This window comes from Hordeum vulgare, chromosome 2H (assembly GCF_904849725.1).
Source record: "Hordeum vulgare subsp. vulgare chromosome 2H, MorexV3_pseudomolecules_assembly, whole genome shotgun sequence".
Classification (NCBI taxonomy): Eukaryota; Viridiplantae; Streptophyta; class Magnoliopsida; order Poales; family Poaceae; genus Hordeum; species Hordeum vulgare.
Genome location: NC_058519.1, coordinates 576,138,623 through 576,151,966, shown reverse-complemented (window position 1 = coordinate 576,151,966; position 13,344 = coordinate 576,138,623). Strand labels below are relative to the sequence as shown.

Sequence of the window (13,344 nt, the reverse complement as noted above, 5' to 3'; positions counted from 1 at the left end):
TACTACTACTACTACTACTACTACTACTACTACTAGTCGTTGGGTGTCAAGCGCGGTGGGAAAAGTCACACAGTAATCGTCAAAAATAAGAAAATGAGGTCATATAGATCACGCTCCCGCGTCATCCTTGTCAGGTGGCGCAAAAATATATTTGTGCTGGTATGATCGCATCCGACATGCAACTATCTATTTGTTCCTTATGCTTGCCCCTACTACTACTACTACTACTACTACTACTAGTCGTTGGGTGTCAAGCGCGGTGGGAAAAGTCACACAGTAATCGTCAAAAATAAGAAAATGAGGTCATATAGATCACGCTCCCGCGTCATCCTTGTCAGGTGGCGCAAAAATATATTTAAAAAGGGGAATGCAACACGAGGACTTCCCAGGAGGTCACCCATCCTAGTACTACTCTCGCCCAAGCACGCTTAACTTCGGAGTTCTGATGGGATCCGGTGCTCTAGTGCTGGTATGATCGCATCCGACATGCAACTATCTATTTGTTCCTTATGCTTGCCCCTACTACTACTACTACTAGTGGTTGGGTGTCAAGCAAGGTGGGAAAAGTCACACAGTAATTGTCAAAAATAAGAAAATGAGGTCATATAGATCACGGTCCCGCGTCATCCTTGTCACGTGGCGCAAAAATATATTTAAAAAGGGGAATGCAACACGAGGACTTCCCAGGAGGTCACCCATCCTATTACTACTGTCGCCCAAGCACGCTTAACTTCGGAGTTCTGATGGGATCCGGTGCTTTAGTGCTGGTATGATCGCATCGAACATGCAACTATCTATTTGTTCCTTATGCTTGCCCCTACTACTACTACTACTACTACTACTACTACTACTACTACTACTACTACTACTACTACTACTACTACTACTACTACTACTACTACTACTAGTCGTTGGGTGTCAAGCGCGGTGGGAAAAGTCACACAGTAATCGTCAAAAATAAGAAAATGAGGTCATATAGATCACGGTCCCGCGTCATCCTTGTCACGTGGCGCAAAAATATATTTAAAAAGGGGAATGCAACACGAGGACTTCCCAGGAGGTCACCCATCCTAGTACTACTCTCGCCCAAGCGCGCTTAACTTCGGAGTTCTGATGGGATCCGGTGCTTTAGTGCTGGTATGATCGCATCTGACATGCAACTATCTATTTGTTCCTTATGCTTGCCCCTAATACTACTACTACTACTACTACTACTACTAGTCGTTGGGTGTCAAGCGCGGTGGGAAAAGTCACACAGTAATCGTCAAAAATAAGAAAATGAGGTCATATAGATCACGCTCCCGCGTCATCCTTGTCGCGTGGCGCAAAAATATATTTAAAAAGGGAAATGCAACACGAGGACTTCCCAGGAGGTCACCCATCCTAGTACTACTATCGCCCAAGCACGCTTAACTTCAGAGTTCTGATGGGATCCGGTGCTTTAGTGCTGGTATGATCGCATCCGACATGCAACTATCTATTTGTTCCTTATGCTTGCCCCTACTACTACTACTACTACTACTAGTAGTAGTACTAGTCGTTGGGTGTCAAGCGCGGTGGGAAAAGTCACACAGTAATCGTCAAAAATAAGAAAATGAGGTCATATAGATCACGCTCCCGCGTCATCCTTGTCACGTGGCGAAAAAATATATTTAAAAAGGGGAATGCAACACGAGGACTTCCTAGGAGGTCACCCATCCTAGTACTACTCTCGCCCAAGCACGCTTAACTTCGGAGTTCTGATGGGATCCGGTGCTTTAGTGCTGGTATGATCGCATCCGACATGCAACTATCTATTTGTTCCTTATGCTTGCCCCTACTACTACTACTACTACTACTAGTCGTTGGGTGTCAAGCGCGGTGGGAAAAGTCACACAGTAATCGTCAAAAATAAGAAAATGAGGTCATATAGATCACGCTCCCGCGTCATCCTTGTCACGTGGCGCAAAAATATATTTAAAAAGGGGAATGCAACACAAGGACTTCCCAGGAGGTCACCCATCCTAGTACTACTCTCGCCAAAGCACGCTTAACTTCGGAGTTCTAATGGGATCCGGTGCTTTAGTGCTGCTATGATCGCATCCGACATGCAACTATCTATTTGTTCCTTATGCTTGCCCCTACTACTACTACTACTACTACTACTAGTCGTTGGGTGTCAAGCGCGGTGGGAAAAGTCACACAGTAATCGTCAAAAATAAGAAAATGAGGTCATATAGATCACGGTCCCGCGTCATCCTTGTCACGTGGCGCAAAAATATATTTAAAAAGGGGAATGCAACACGAGGACTTCCTAGGAGGTCACCTATCCTAGTACTACTCTCGCCCAAGCACGCTTAACTTCGGAGTTCTGATGGGATCCGGTGCTTTAGTGCTGGTATGATCGCATCCGACATGCAACTATCTATTTGTGCCTTATGCTTGCCCCTACTACTACTACTACTAGTCGTTGGGTGTCAAGCGCGGTGGGAAAAGTCACACAGTAATCGTCAAAAATAAGAAAATGAGGTCATATAGATCACGCTCCCGCGTCATCCTTGTCACGTGGCGCAAAAATATATTTAAAAAGGGGAATGCAACACGAGGACTTCCCAGGAGGTCACCCATCCTAGTACTACTCTCGCCCAAGCACGCTTAACTTCGGAGTTCTGATGGGATCCGGTGCTTTAGTGCTGGTATGATCGCATCCGACATGCAACTATCTATTTGTTCCTTATGCTTGCCCCTACTACTACTACTACTACTAGTCGTTGGGTGTCAAGCGCGGTGGGAAAAGTCACACAGTAATCGTCAAAAATAAGAAAATGAGGTCATATGGATCACGCTCCCGCGTCATCCTTGTCACGTGGCGCAAAAATATATTTAAAAAGGGGAATGCAACACGAGGACTTCCCAGGAGGTCACCCATCCTAGTACTACTCTCGCCCAAGCACGCTTAACTGATGGGATCCGGTGCTTTAGTGCTGGTATGATCGCATCCGACATGCAACTATCTATTTGTTCCTTATGCTTGCCCCTACTACTACTACTACTACTACTACTACTACTACTACTACTACTACTACTACTACTACTACTACTACTACTAATCGTTGGGTGTCAAGCGCGGTGGGAAAAGTCACACAGTAATCGTCAAAAATAAGAAAATGAGGTCATATAGATCACGATCCCGCGTCATCCTTGTCACGTGGCGCAAAAATATATTTAAAAATGGGAATGCAACACGAGGACTTCCCAGGAGGTCACCCATCCTAGTACTACTCTCGCCCAAGCACGCTTAACTTCGGAGTTCTGATGGGATCCGGTGCTTTAGTGCTGGTATGATCGCATCCGACATGCAACTATCTATTTGTTCCTTATGCTTGCCCCTACTACTACTACTACTACTAGTCGTTGGGTGTCAAGCGCGGTGGGAAAAGTCACACAGTAATCGTCAAAAATAAGAAAATGAGGTCATATAGATCACGCTCCCGCGTCATCCTTGTCACGTGGCGCAAAAATATATTTAAAAAGGGGAATGCAACACGAGGACTTCCCAGGAGGTCACCCATCCTAGTACTACTCTCGCCCAAGCACGCTTAACTTCGGAGTTCTGATGGGATCCGGTGCTTTAGTGCTGCTATGATCGCATCCGACATGCAACTATCTATTTGTTCCTTATGCTTGCCCCTACTACTACTACTACTACTACTACTACTACTACTACTACTACTAGTCGTTGGGTGTCAAGCGCGGTGGGAAAAGTCACACAGTAATCGTCAAAAATAAGAAAATGAGGTCATATAGATCACGCTCCCGCGTCATCCTTGTCACGTGGCGCAAAAATATATTTAAAAAGGGGAATGCAACACGAGGACTTCCCAGGAGGTCACCCATCCTAGTACTACTCTCGCCCAAGCACGCTTAACTTCGGAGTTCTGATGGGATCCGGTGCTTTAGTGCTGGTATGATCGCATCCGACATGCAACTATCTATTTGTTCCTTATGCTTGCCCCTACTACTACTACTACTACTACTACTACTACTACTAGTCGTTGGGTGTCAAGCGCGGTGGGAAAAGTCACACAGTAATCGTCAAAAATAAGAAAATGAGGTCATATAGATCACGCTCCCGCGTCATCCTTGTCACGTGGCGCAAAAATATATTTAAAAAGGGGAATGCAACACAAGGACTTCCCAGGAGGTCACCCATCCTAGTACTACTCTCGCCCAGCACGCTTAACTTCGGAGTTCTGATGGGATCCGGTGCTTTAGTGCTGGTATGATCGCATCCGACATGCAACTATCTATTTGTTCCTTATGCTTGCCCCTACTACTACTACTACTACTACTACTACTAGTCGTTGGGTGTCAAGCGCGGTGGGAAAAGTCACACAGTAATCGTCAAAAATAAGAAAATGAGGTCATATAGATCACGCTCCCGCGTCATCCTTGTCACGTGGCGCAAAAATATATTTAAAAAGGGGAATGCAACACGAGGACTTCCGAGGAGGTCACCCATCCTAGTACTACTCTCGCCCAAGCACGCTTAACTTCGGAGTTCTGATGGGATCCGGTGCTTTAGTGCTGGTATGATCGCATCCGACATGCAACTATCTATTTGTTCCTTATGCTTGCCCCTACTACTACTACTACTAGTGGTTGGGTGTCAAGCGCGGTGGGAAAAGTCACACAGTAATTGTCAAAAATAAGAAAATGAGGTCATATAGATCACGGTCCCGCGTCATCCTTGTCACGTGGCGCAAAAAAATATTTAAAAAGGGGAATGCAACACGAGGACTTCCGAGGAGGTCACCATCTTAGTACTACTCTCGCCCAAGCACGCTTAACTTCGGAGTTCTGATGGGATCCGGTGCTTTAGTGCTGGTATGATCGCATCCGACATGCAACTATCTATTTGTTCCTTATGCTTGCCCCTACTACTACTACTACTACTACTACTACTACTAGTCGTTGGGTGTCAAGCGCGGTGGGAAAAGTCACACAGTAATCGTCAAAAATAAGAAAATGAGGTCATATAGATCACGGTCCCGCGTCATCCTTGTCACGTGGCGCAAAAATATATTTAAAAAGGGGAATGCAACACGAGGACTTCCCAGGAGGTCACCCATCCTAGTACTACTCTCGCCCAAGCACGCTTAACTTCGGAGTTCTGATGGGATCCGGTGCTTTAGTGCTGGTATGATCGCATCCGACATGCAACTATCTATTTGTTCCTTATGCTTGCCCCTACTACTACTACTACTACTAGTCGTTGGGTGTCAAGCGCGGTGGGAAAAGTCACACAGTAATCGTCAAAAATAAGAAAATGAGGTCATATAGATCACGCTCCCGCGTCATCCTTGTCACGTGGCGCAAAAATATATTTAAAAGGGGGAATGCAACACGAGGACTTCCCAGGAGGTCACCCATCCTAGTACTACTCTCGCCCAAGCACGCTTAACTTCGGAGTTCTGATGGGATCCGGTGCTTTAGTGCTGGTATGATCGCATCCGATATGCAACTATCTATTTGTTCCTTATGCTTGCCCCTACTACTACTACTACTACTACTACTACTACTACTACTACTACTAGTCGTTGGGTGTCAAGCGCGGTGGGAAAAGTCACACAGTAATCGTCAAAAATAAGAAAATGAGGTCATATAGATCACGCTCCCGCGTCATCCTTGTCACGTGGCGCAAAAATATATTTAAAAAGGGGAATGCAACACGAGGACTTCCCAGGAGGTCACCCATCCTAGTACTACTCTCGCCCAAGCACGCTTAACTTCGGAGTTCTGATGGGATCCGGTGCTTTAGTGCTGGTATGATCGCATCCGACATGCAACTATCTATTTGTTCCTTATGCTTGCCCCTACTACTACTACTACTACTACTACTACTACTACTACTACTAGTCGTTGGGTGTCAAGCGCGGTGGGAAAAGTCACACAGTAATCGTCAAAAATAAGAAAATGAGGTCATATAGATCACGGTCCCGCGTCATCCTTGTCACGTGGCGCAAAAATATATTTAAAAAGGGGAATGCAACACGAGGACATCCCAGGAGGTCACCCATCCTAGTACTACTCTCGCCCAAGCACGCTTAACTTCGGAGTTCTGATGGGATCCGGTGCTTTAGTGCTGGTATGATCGCATCCGACATGCAACTATCTATTTGTTCCTTATGCTTGCCCCTACTACTACTACTACTACTAGTCGTTGGGTGTCAAGCGCGGTGGGAAAAGTCACACAGTAATCGTCAAAAATAAGAAAATGAGGTCATATAGATCACACTCCCGCGTCATCCTTGTCACGTGGCGCAAAAATATATTTTAAAAGGGGAATGCAACACGAGGACTTCCCAGGAGGTCACCCATCCTAGTACTACTCTCGCCCAAGCACGCTTAACTTCGGAGTTCTGATGGGATCCGGTGCTTTAGTGCTGGTATGATCGCATCCGACATGCAACTATCTATTTGTTCCTTATGCTTGCCCCTACTACTACTACTACTACTACTACTACTACTACTACTAGTCGTTGGGTGTCAAGCGCGGTGGGAAAAGTCACACAGTAATCGTCAAAAATAAGAAAATGAGGTCATATAGATCACGCTCCCGCGTCATCCTTGTCACGTGGCGCAAAAATATATTTAAAAAGGAGAATGCAACACAAGGACTTCCCAGGAGGTCACCCATCCTAGTACTACTCTCGCCCAAGCACGCTTAACTTCGGAGTTCTGATGGGATCCGGTGCTTTAGTGCTGGTATGATCGCATCCGACATGCAACTATCTATTTGTTCCTTATGCTTGCCCCTACTACTACTACTACTACTAGTCGTTGGGTGTCAAGCGCGGTGGGAAAAGTCACACAGTAATCGTCAAAAATAAGAAAATGAGGTCATATAGATCACACTCCCGCGTCATCCTTGTCACGTGGCGCAAAAATATATTTTAAAAGGGGAATGCAACACGAGGACTTCCCGAGAGGTCACCCATCCTAGTACTACTCTCGCCCAAGCACGCTTAACTTCGGAGTTCTGATGGGATCCGGTGCTTTAGTGCTGGTATGATCGCATCCGACATGCAACTATCTATTTGTTCCTTATGCTTGCCCCTACTACTACTACTACTACTACTACTACTACTACTACTACTACTACTACTACTACTACTACTACTACTAGTCGTTGGGTGTCAAGCGCGGTGGGAAAAGTCACACAGTAATCGTCAAAAATAAGAAAATGAGGTCATATAGATCACGCTCCCGCGTCATCCTTGTCACGTGGCGCAAAAATATATTTAAAAAGGAGAATGCAACACAAGGACTTCCCAGGAGGTCACCCATCCTAGTACTACTCTCGCCCAAGCACGCTTAACTTCAGAGTTCTGATGGGATCCGGTGCATTAGTGCTGGTATGATCGCATCCGACATGCAACTATCTATTTGTTCCGTATGCTTGCCCGTACTACTACTACTACTACTAGTCGTTGGGTGTCAAGCGCGGTGGGAAAAGTCACACAGTAATCGTCAAAAATAAGAAAATGAGGTCATATAGATCACGCTCCCGCGTCATCCTTGTCACGTGGCGCAAAAATATATTTAAAAAGGGGAATGCAACACGAGGACTTCCCAGGAGGTCACCCATCCTAGTACTACTCTCGCCCAAGCACGCTTAACTTCGGAGTTCTGATGGGATATGGTGCTTTAGTGCTGGTATGATCGCATCCGACATGCAACTATCTATTTGTTCCTTATGCTTGCCCCTACTACTACTACTACTACTAGTCGTTGGGTGTCAAGCGCGGTGGGAAAAGTCACACAGTAATCGTCAAAAATAAGAAAATGAGGTCATATAGATCACGCTCCCGCGTCATCCTTGTCACGTGGCGCAAAAATATATTTAAAAAGGGGAATGCAACACAAGGACTTCCCAGGAGGTCACCCATCCTAGTACTACTCTCGCCCAAGCACGCTTAACTTCGGAGTTCTGATGGGATCCGGTGCATTAGTGCTGGTATGATCACATCCGACATGCAACTATCTATTTGTTCCGTATGCTTGCCCGTACTACTACTACTACTACTACTACTACTACTAGTCGTTGGGTGTCAAGCGCGGTGGGAAAAGTCACACAGTAATCGTCAAAAATAAGAAAATGAGGTCATATAGATCACGCTCCCGCGTCATCCTTGTCACGTGGCGCAAAAATATATTTAAAAAGGGGAATGCAACACGAGGACTTCCCAGGAGGTCACCCATCCTAGTACTACTCTCGCCCAAGCACGCTTAACTTCGGAGTTCTGATGGGATATGGTGCTTTAGTGCTGGTATGATCGCATCCGACATGCAACTATCTATTTGTTCCTTATGCTTGCCCCTACTACTACTACTACTACTAGTGGTTGGGTGTCAAGCGCGGTGGAAAAAGTCACACAGTAATCGTCAAAAATAAGAAAATGAGGTCATATAGATCACGGTCCCGCGTCATCCTTGTCACGTGGCGCAAAAATATATTTAAAAAGGGGAATGCAACACGAGGACTTCCGAGGAGGTCACCCATCCTAGTACTACTCTCGCCCAAGCACGCTTAACTTCGTAGTTCTGATGGGATCCGGTGCTTTAGTGCTGGTATGATCGCATCCGACATGCAACTATCTATTTGTTCCTTATGCTTGCCCCTACTACTACTACTACTACTACTACTACTAGTCGTTGGGTGTCAAGCGCGGTGGGAAAAGTCACACAGTAATCGTCAAAAATAAGAAAATGAGGTCATATAGATCACGGTCCCGCGTCATCCTTGTCACGTGGCGCAAAAATATATTTAAAAAGGGGAATGCAACACGAGGACTTCCCAAGAGGTCACCCATCCTAGTACTACTCTCGCCCAAGCACGCTTAACTTCGGAGTTCTGATGGGATCCGGTGCTTTAGTGCTGGTATGATCTCATCCGACATGCAACTATCTATTTGTTCCTTATGCTTGCCCCTACTACTACTACTACTACTACTACTAGTCGTTGGGTGTCAAGCGCGGTGGCAAAAGTCACACAGTAATCGTCAAAAATAAGAAAATGGGGTCATATAGATCACGCTCCCGCGTCATCCTTGTCACGTGGCGCAAAAATATATTTAAAAAGGGAATGCAACACGAGGACTTCCCAGGAGGTCACCCATCCTAGTACTACTCTCGCCCAAGCACGCTTAACTTCGGAGTTCTGATGGGATCCGGTGCTTTAGTGCTGGTATGATCGCATCCGACATGCAACTATCTTTTTGTTCCTTATGCTTGCCCCTACTACTACTACTACTACTACTACTACTACTACTACTACTACTACTACTACTACTACTACTACTACTACTACTACTAGTCGTTGGGTGTCAAGCGCGGTGGGAAAAGTCACACAGTAATCGTCAAAAATAAGAAAATGAGGTCATATAGATCACGGGCCCGTGTCATCCTTGTCACGTGGCGCAAAAATATATTTAAAAAGGGGAATGCAACACGAGGACTTCCCAGGAGGTCACCCATCCTAGTACTAATCTCGCCCAAGCGCGCTTAACTTCGGAGTTCTGATGGGATCCGGTGCTTTAGTGCTGGTATGATCGCACCCGACATGCAACTATCTATTTGTTCCTTATGCTTGCCCCTACTACTACTACTACTACTACTACTACTACTAGTCGTTGGGTGTCAAGCGCGGTGGGAAAAGTCACACAGTAATCGTCAAAAATAAGAAAATGAGGTCATATAGATCACGCTCCCGCGTCATCCTTGTCACGTGGCGCAAAAATATATTTAAAAAGGGGAATGCAACACGAGGACTTCCCAGGAGGTCACCCATCCTAGTACTACTCTCGCCCAAGCACGCTTAACTTTGGAGTTCTAATGGGATCCGGTGCTTTAGTGCTGGTATGATCGCATCCGACATGCAACTATCTATTTGTTCCTTATGCTTGCCCCTACTACTACTAGTACTAGTACTACTACTACTACTACTACTACTACTACTACTACTACTACTACTACTACTACTACTACTAGTCGTTGGGTGTCAAGCGCGGTGGGAAAAGTCACACAGTAATCGTCAAAAAGAAGAAAATGAGGTCATATAGATCACGCTCCCGCGTCATCCTTGTCACGTGGCGCAAAAATATATTTAAAAAGGGAATGCAACACGAGGACTTCCCAGGAGGTCACCCATCCTAGTACTACTCTCGCCCAAGCACACTTAACTTCAGAGTTCTGATGGGATCCGGTGCTTTAGTGCTGGTATGATCGCATCCGACATGCAACTATCTATTTGTTCCTTATGCTTGCCCCTACTACTACTACTACTACTACTACTACTAGTCGTTGGGTGTCAAGCGCGGTGGCAAAAGTCACACAGTAATCGTCAAAAATAAGAAAATGGGGTCATATAGATCACGCTCCCGCGTCATCCTTGTCACGTGGCGCAAAAATATATTTAAAAAGGGAATGCAACACGAGGACTTCCCAGGAGGTCGCCCAAGCACGCTTAACTTCGGAGTTCTGATGGGATCCGGTGCTTTAGTGCTGGTATGATCGCATCCGACATGCAACTATCTATTTGTTCCTTATGCTTGCCCCTACTACTACTACTACTACTACTAGTCGTTGGGTGTCAAGCGCGGTGGGAAAAGTCACACAGTAATCGTCAAAAATAAGAAAATGAGGTCATATAGATCACGCTCCCGCGTCATCCTTGTCACGTGGCGCAAAAATATATTTAAAAAGGGGAATGCAACACGAGGACTTCCCAGGAGGTCACCCATCCTAGTACTACTCTCGCCCAAGCACGCTTAACTTCGGAGTTCTGATGGGATCCGGTGCTTTAGTGCTGGTATGATCACATCCGACATGCAACTATCTATTTGTTCCTTATGCTTTCCCGTACTACTACTACTACTACTACTACTACTACTACTAGTCGTTGGGTGTCAAGCGCGGTGGGAAAAGTCACACAGTAATCGTCAAAAATAAGAAAATGAGGTCATATAGATCACGCTCCCGCGTCATCCTTGTCACGTGGCGCAAAAATATATTTAAAAAGGGGAATGCAACACGAGGACTTCCCAGGAGGTCACCCATCCTAGTACTACTTTCGCCCAAGCACGCTTAACTTCGGAGTTCTTATGGGATCCGGTGCTTTAGTGCTGGTATGATCGCATCCGACATGCAACTATCTATTTGTTCCTTATGCTTGCCCCTACTACTACTACTACTACCACTACTACTACTAGTCGTTGGGTGTCAAGCGCGGTGGGAAAAGTCACACAGTAATCGTCAAAAATAAGAAAATGAGGTCATATAGATCACGCTCCCGCGTCATCCTTGTCACGTGGCGTAAAAATATATTTAAAAAGGGGAATGCAACACGAGGACTTCCCAGGAGGTCGCCCAAGCACGCTTAACTTCGGAGTTCTGATGGGATCCGGTGCTTTAGTGCTCGTATGATCGCATCCGACATGCAACTATCTATTTGTTCCTTATGCTTGCCCCTACTATTACTACTACTACTACTACTAGTCGTTGGGTGTCAAGCGCGGTGGGAAAAGTCACACAGTAATCGTCAAAAATAAGAAAATGAGGTCATATAGATCACCCTCCCGCGTCATCCTTGTCACGTGGCGCAAAAATATATTTAAAAAGGGGAATGCAACACGAGGACTTCCCAGGAGGTCACCCATCCTAGTACTACTCTCGCCCAAGCACGCTTAACTTTGGAGTTCTGATGGGATCCGGTGCTTTAGTGCTGGTATGATCGCATCCGACATGCAACTATCTATTTGTTCCTTATGCTTGCCCCTACTACTACTACTACTAGTACTACTACTACTACTACTACTACTAGTCGTTGGGTGTCAAGCGCGGTGGGAAAAGTCACACAGTAATCGTCAAAAATAAGAAAATGAGGTCATATAGATCACGCTCCCGCGTCATCCTTGTCACGTGGCGCAAAAATATATTTAAAAAGGGGAATGCAACACGAGGACTTCCCAGGAGGTCACCCATCCTAGTACTACTCTCGCCCAAGCACGCTTAACTTCGGAGTTCTAATGGGGTCCGGTGCTTTAGTGCTGGTATGATCGCATCCTACATGCAACTATCTATTTGTTCCTTATGCTTGCCCCTACTACTACTAGTACTACTACTAGTACTACTACTACTACTACTAGTCGTTGGGTCTCAAGCGCGGTGGGAAAAGTCACACAGTAATCGTCAAAAATAAGAAAATGAGGTCATATAGATCACGCTCCCGCGTCATCCTTGTCACGTGGCGCAAAAATATATTTAAAAAGGGGAATGCAACACGAGGACTTCCCAGGAGGTCACCCATCCTAGTACTACTCTCGCCCAAGCACGCTTAACTTCGGAGTTCTGATGGGATCCGGTGCTTTAGTGCTGGTATGATCGCATCCGACATGCAACTATCTATTTGTTCCTTATGCTTTCCCATACTACTACTACTACTACTACTAGTCGTTGGGTGTCAAGCGCGGTGGGAAAAGTCACACAGTAATCGTCAAAAATAAGAAAATGAGGTCATATAGATCACGCTCCCGCGTCATCCTTGTCACGTGGCGCAAAAATATATTTAAAAAGGGGAATGCAACACGAGGACTTCCGAGGAGGTCACCCATCCTAGTACTACTCTCGCCCAAGCACGCTTAACTTCGGAGTTCTGATGGGATCCGGTGCTTTAGTGCTGGTATGATCGCATCCGACATGCAACTATCTATTTGTTCCTTATGCTTGCCCCTACTACTACTACTACTACTACTACTAGTCGTTGGGTGTCAAGCGCGGTGGGAAAAGTCACACAGTAATCGTCAAAAATAAGAAAATGAGGTCATATAGATCACGCTCCCGCGTCATCCTTGTCACGTGGCGCAAAAATATATTTAAAAAGGGGAATGCAACACGAGGACTTCCCAGGAGGTCACCCATCCTAGTACTACTCTCGCCCAAGCACGCTTAACTTCGGAGTTCTGATGGGATCCGGTGCTTTAGTGCTGGTATGATCGCATCCAACATGCAACTATCTATTTGTTCCTTATGCTTGCCCCTACTACTACTACTACTACTAGTGGTTGGGTGTCAAGCGCGGTGGGAAAAGTCACACAGTAATCGTCAAAAATAAGAAAATGAGGTCATATAGATCACGCTCCCGCGTCATCCTTGTCACGTGGCGCAAAAATATATTTAAAAAGGGGAATGCAACACGAGGACTTCCCAGGAGGTCACCCATCCTAGTACTACTCTCGCCCAAGCACGCTTAACTTCGGAGTTGTGATGGGATCCGGTGCTTTAGTGCTGGTATGATCGCATCCG

General features: G+C 45.9%; 39 non-coding genes and 3 pseudogenes across 39 annotated transcripts; all 42 read right to left on the bottom strand.

The window, feature by feature from the left end:
- Positions 1-364: 364 nt before the first annotated feature.
- On the bottom strand, positions 365-483 carry LOC123435471. The gene has a single exon (XR_006626720.1). It is a non-coding gene; the product is annotated as a 5S ribosomal RNA (ribosomal RNA).
- A 179-nt stretch (positions 484-662) lies between these two features.
- On the bottom strand, positions 663-781 carry LOC123433098. The gene has a single exon (XR_006624651.1). It is a non-coding gene; the product is annotated as a 5S ribosomal RNA (ribosomal RNA).
- Positions 782-1,032: 251 nt separating this feature from the next.
- LOC123438399 lies at positions 1,033-1,151 on the bottom strand. Its single transcript, XR_006629543.1, has one exon. It is a non-coding gene; the product is annotated as a 5S ribosomal RNA (ribosomal RNA).
- Positions 1,152-1,345: 194 nt separating this feature from the next.
- Positions 1,346-1,464, bottom strand: LOC123432327. Its single transcript, XR_006623916.1, has one exon. It is a non-coding gene; the product is annotated as a 5S ribosomal RNA (ribosomal RNA).
- Positions 1,465-1,661: 197 nt separating this feature from the next.
- Positions 1,662-1,780, bottom strand: LOC123435550. Its single transcript, XR_006626795.1, has one exon. It is a non-coding gene; the product is annotated as a 5S ribosomal RNA (ribosomal RNA).
- A 185-nt stretch (positions 1,781-1,965) lies between these two features.
- LOC123432904 lies at positions 1,966-2,084 on the bottom strand. Its single transcript, XR_006624471.1, has one exon. It is a non-coding gene; the product is annotated as a 5S ribosomal RNA (ribosomal RNA).
- Positions 2,085-2,272: 188 nt separating this feature from the next.
- Positions 2,273-2,391, bottom strand: LOC123438396. The gene has a single exon (XR_006629540.1). It is a non-coding gene; the product is annotated as a 5S ribosomal RNA (ribosomal RNA).
- Positions 2,392-2,570: 179 nt separating this feature from the next.
- Positions 2,571-2,689, bottom strand: LOC123438312. The gene has a single exon (XR_006629462.1). It is a non-coding gene; the product is annotated as a 5S ribosomal RNA (ribosomal RNA).
- Positions 2,690-2,871: 182 nt separating this feature from the next.
- On the bottom strand, positions 2,872-2,980 carry LOC123433452 (annotated as a pseudogene).
- A 233-nt stretch (positions 2,981-3,213) lies between these two features.
- Positions 3,214-3,332, bottom strand: LOC123438300. The gene has a single exon (XR_006629451.1). It is a non-coding gene; the product is annotated as a 5S ribosomal RNA (ribosomal RNA).
- Positions 3,333-3,514: 182 nt separating this feature from the next.
- Positions 3,515-3,633, bottom strand: LOC123437702. The gene has a single exon (XR_006628877.1). It is a non-coding gene; the product is annotated as a 5S ribosomal RNA (ribosomal RNA).
- A 206-nt stretch (positions 3,634-3,839) lies between these two features.
- On the bottom strand, positions 3,840-3,958 carry LOC123438289. Its single transcript, XR_006629440.1, has one exon. It is a non-coding gene; the product is annotated as a 5S ribosomal RNA (ribosomal RNA).
- A 197-nt stretch (positions 3,959-4,155) lies between these two features.
- Positions 4,156-4,273, bottom strand: LOC123432097. The gene has a single exon (XR_006623696.1). It is a non-coding gene; the product is annotated as a 5S ribosomal RNA (ribosomal RNA).
- Positions 4,274-4,464: 191 nt separating this feature from the next.
- Positions 4,465-4,583, bottom strand: LOC123436238. Its single transcript, XR_006627471.1, has one exon. It is a non-coding gene; the product is annotated as a 5S ribosomal RNA (ribosomal RNA).
- A 179-nt stretch (positions 4,584-4,762) lies between these two features.
- On the bottom strand, positions 4,763-4,880 carry LOC123432535. Its single transcript, XR_006624113.1, has one exon. It is a non-coding gene; the product is annotated as a 5S ribosomal RNA (ribosomal RNA).
- A 194-nt stretch (positions 4,881-5,074) lies between these two features.
- Positions 5,075-5,193, bottom strand: LOC123438277. Its single transcript, XR_006629429.1, has one exon. It is a non-coding gene; the product is annotated as a 5S ribosomal RNA (ribosomal RNA).
- A 182-nt stretch (positions 5,194-5,375) lies between these two features.
- On the bottom strand, positions 5,376-5,494 carry LOC123438266. Its single transcript, XR_006629418.1, has one exon. It is a non-coding gene; the product is annotated as a 5S ribosomal RNA (ribosomal RNA).
- A 206-nt stretch (positions 5,495-5,700) lies between these two features.
- On the bottom strand, positions 5,701-5,819 carry LOC123438253. The gene has a single exon (XR_006629406.1). It is a non-coding gene; the product is annotated as a 5S ribosomal RNA (ribosomal RNA).
- Positions 5,820-6,022: 203 nt separating this feature from the next.
- LOC123437758 lies at positions 6,023-6,141 on the bottom strand. Its single transcript, XR_006628929.1, has one exon. It is a non-coding gene; the product is annotated as a 5S ribosomal RNA (ribosomal RNA).
- A 182-nt stretch (positions 6,142-6,323) lies between these two features.
- LOC123438241 lies at positions 6,324-6,442 on the bottom strand. The gene has a single exon (XR_006629395.1). It is a non-coding gene; the product is annotated as a 5S ribosomal RNA (ribosomal RNA).
- Positions 6,443-6,642: 200 nt separating this feature from the next.
- On the bottom strand, positions 6,643-6,761 carry LOC123435470. Its single transcript, XR_006626719.1, has one exon. It is a non-coding gene; the product is annotated as a 5S ribosomal RNA (ribosomal RNA).
- A 182-nt stretch (positions 6,762-6,943) lies between these two features.
- Positions 6,944-7,062, bottom strand: LOC123435484. The gene has a single exon (XR_006626732.1). It is a non-coding gene; the product is annotated as a 5S ribosomal RNA (ribosomal RNA).
- Positions 7,063-7,292: 230 nt separating this feature from the next.
- On the bottom strand, positions 7,293-7,411 carry LOC123438067. Its single transcript, XR_006629229.1, has one exon. It is a non-coding gene; the product is annotated as a 5S ribosomal RNA (ribosomal RNA).
- Positions 7,412-7,593: 182 nt separating this feature from the next.
- On the bottom strand, positions 7,594-7,712 carry LOC123432173. The gene has a single exon (XR_006623769.1). It is a non-coding gene; the product is annotated as a 5S ribosomal RNA (ribosomal RNA).
- A 182-nt stretch (positions 7,713-7,894) lies between these two features.
- LOC123437132 lies at positions 7,895-8,013 on the bottom strand. Its single transcript, XR_006628329.1, has one exon. It is a non-coding gene; the product is annotated as a 5S ribosomal RNA (ribosomal RNA).
- A 194-nt stretch (positions 8,014-8,207) lies between these two features.
- On the bottom strand, positions 8,208-8,326 carry LOC123432172. The gene has a single exon (XR_006623768.1). It is a non-coding gene; the product is annotated as a 5S ribosomal RNA (ribosomal RNA).
- A 182-nt stretch (positions 8,327-8,508) lies between these two features.
- On the bottom strand, positions 8,509-8,627 carry LOC123432161. The gene has a single exon (XR_006623757.1). It is a non-coding gene; the product is annotated as a 5S ribosomal RNA (ribosomal RNA).
- Positions 8,628-8,818: 191 nt separating this feature from the next.
- Positions 8,819-8,937, bottom strand: LOC123438237. The gene has a single exon (XR_006629391.1). It is a non-coding gene; the product is annotated as a 5S ribosomal RNA (ribosomal RNA).
- Positions 8,938-9,124: 187 nt separating this feature from the next.
- Positions 9,125-9,243, bottom strand: LOC123438229. The gene has a single exon (XR_006629384.1). It is a non-coding gene; the product is annotated as a 5S ribosomal RNA (ribosomal RNA).
- A 239-nt stretch (positions 9,244-9,482) lies between these two features.
- LOC123438474 lies at positions 9,483-9,601 on the bottom strand. The gene has a single exon (XR_006629614.1). It is a non-coding gene; the product is annotated as a 5S ribosomal RNA (ribosomal RNA).
- Positions 9,602-9,795: 194 nt separating this feature from the next.
- On the bottom strand, positions 9,796-9,914 carry LOC123437109. Its single transcript, XR_006628308.1, has one exon. It is a non-coding gene; the product is annotated as a 5S ribosomal RNA (ribosomal RNA).
- A 241-nt stretch (positions 9,915-10,155) lies between these two features.
- On the bottom strand, positions 10,156-10,274 carry LOC123437212. Its single transcript, XR_006628404.1, has one exon. It is a non-coding gene; the product is annotated as a 5S ribosomal RNA (ribosomal RNA).
- A 190-nt stretch (positions 10,275-10,464) lies between these two features.
- On the bottom strand, positions 10,465-10,562 carry LOC123433543 (annotated as a pseudogene).
- A 185-nt stretch (positions 10,563-10,747) lies between these two features.
- Positions 10,748-10,866, bottom strand: LOC123435141. The gene has a single exon (XR_006626402.1). It is a non-coding gene; the product is annotated as a 5S ribosomal RNA (ribosomal RNA).
- A 197-nt stretch (positions 10,867-11,063) lies between these two features.
- LOC123438095 lies at positions 11,064-11,182 on the bottom strand. Its single transcript, XR_006629256.1, has one exon. It is a non-coding gene; the product is annotated as a 5S ribosomal RNA (ribosomal RNA).
- Positions 11,183-11,376: 194 nt separating this feature from the next.
- Positions 11,377-11,474, bottom strand: LOC123433600 (annotated as a pseudogene).
- A 188-nt stretch (positions 11,475-11,662) lies between these two features.
- LOC123436063 lies at positions 11,663-11,781 on the bottom strand. The gene has a single exon (XR_006627300.1). It is a non-coding gene; the product is annotated as a 5S ribosomal RNA (ribosomal RNA).
- A 206-nt stretch (positions 11,782-11,987) lies between these two features.
- Positions 11,988-12,106, bottom strand: LOC123437487. Its single transcript, XR_006628664.1, has one exon. It is a non-coding gene; the product is annotated as a 5S ribosomal RNA (ribosomal RNA).
- Positions 12,107-12,312: 206 nt separating this feature from the next.
- On the bottom strand, positions 12,313-12,431 carry LOC123438218. Its single transcript, XR_006629373.1, has one exon. It is a non-coding gene; the product is annotated as a 5S ribosomal RNA (ribosomal RNA).
- Positions 12,432-12,616: 185 nt separating this feature from the next.
- On the bottom strand, positions 12,617-12,735 carry LOC123436236. Its single transcript, XR_006627470.1, has one exon. It is a non-coding gene; the product is annotated as a 5S ribosomal RNA (ribosomal RNA).
- A 188-nt stretch (positions 12,736-12,923) lies between these two features.
- Positions 12,924-13,042, bottom strand: LOC123438206. The gene has a single exon (XR_006629362.1). It is a non-coding gene; the product is annotated as a 5S ribosomal RNA (ribosomal RNA).
- Positions 13,043-13,224: 182 nt separating this feature from the next.
- Positions 13,225-13,343, bottom strand: LOC123431693. Its single transcript, XR_006623282.1, has one exon. It is a non-coding gene; the product is annotated as a 5S ribosomal RNA (ribosomal RNA).
- Position 13,344: the final 1 nt, after the last annotated feature.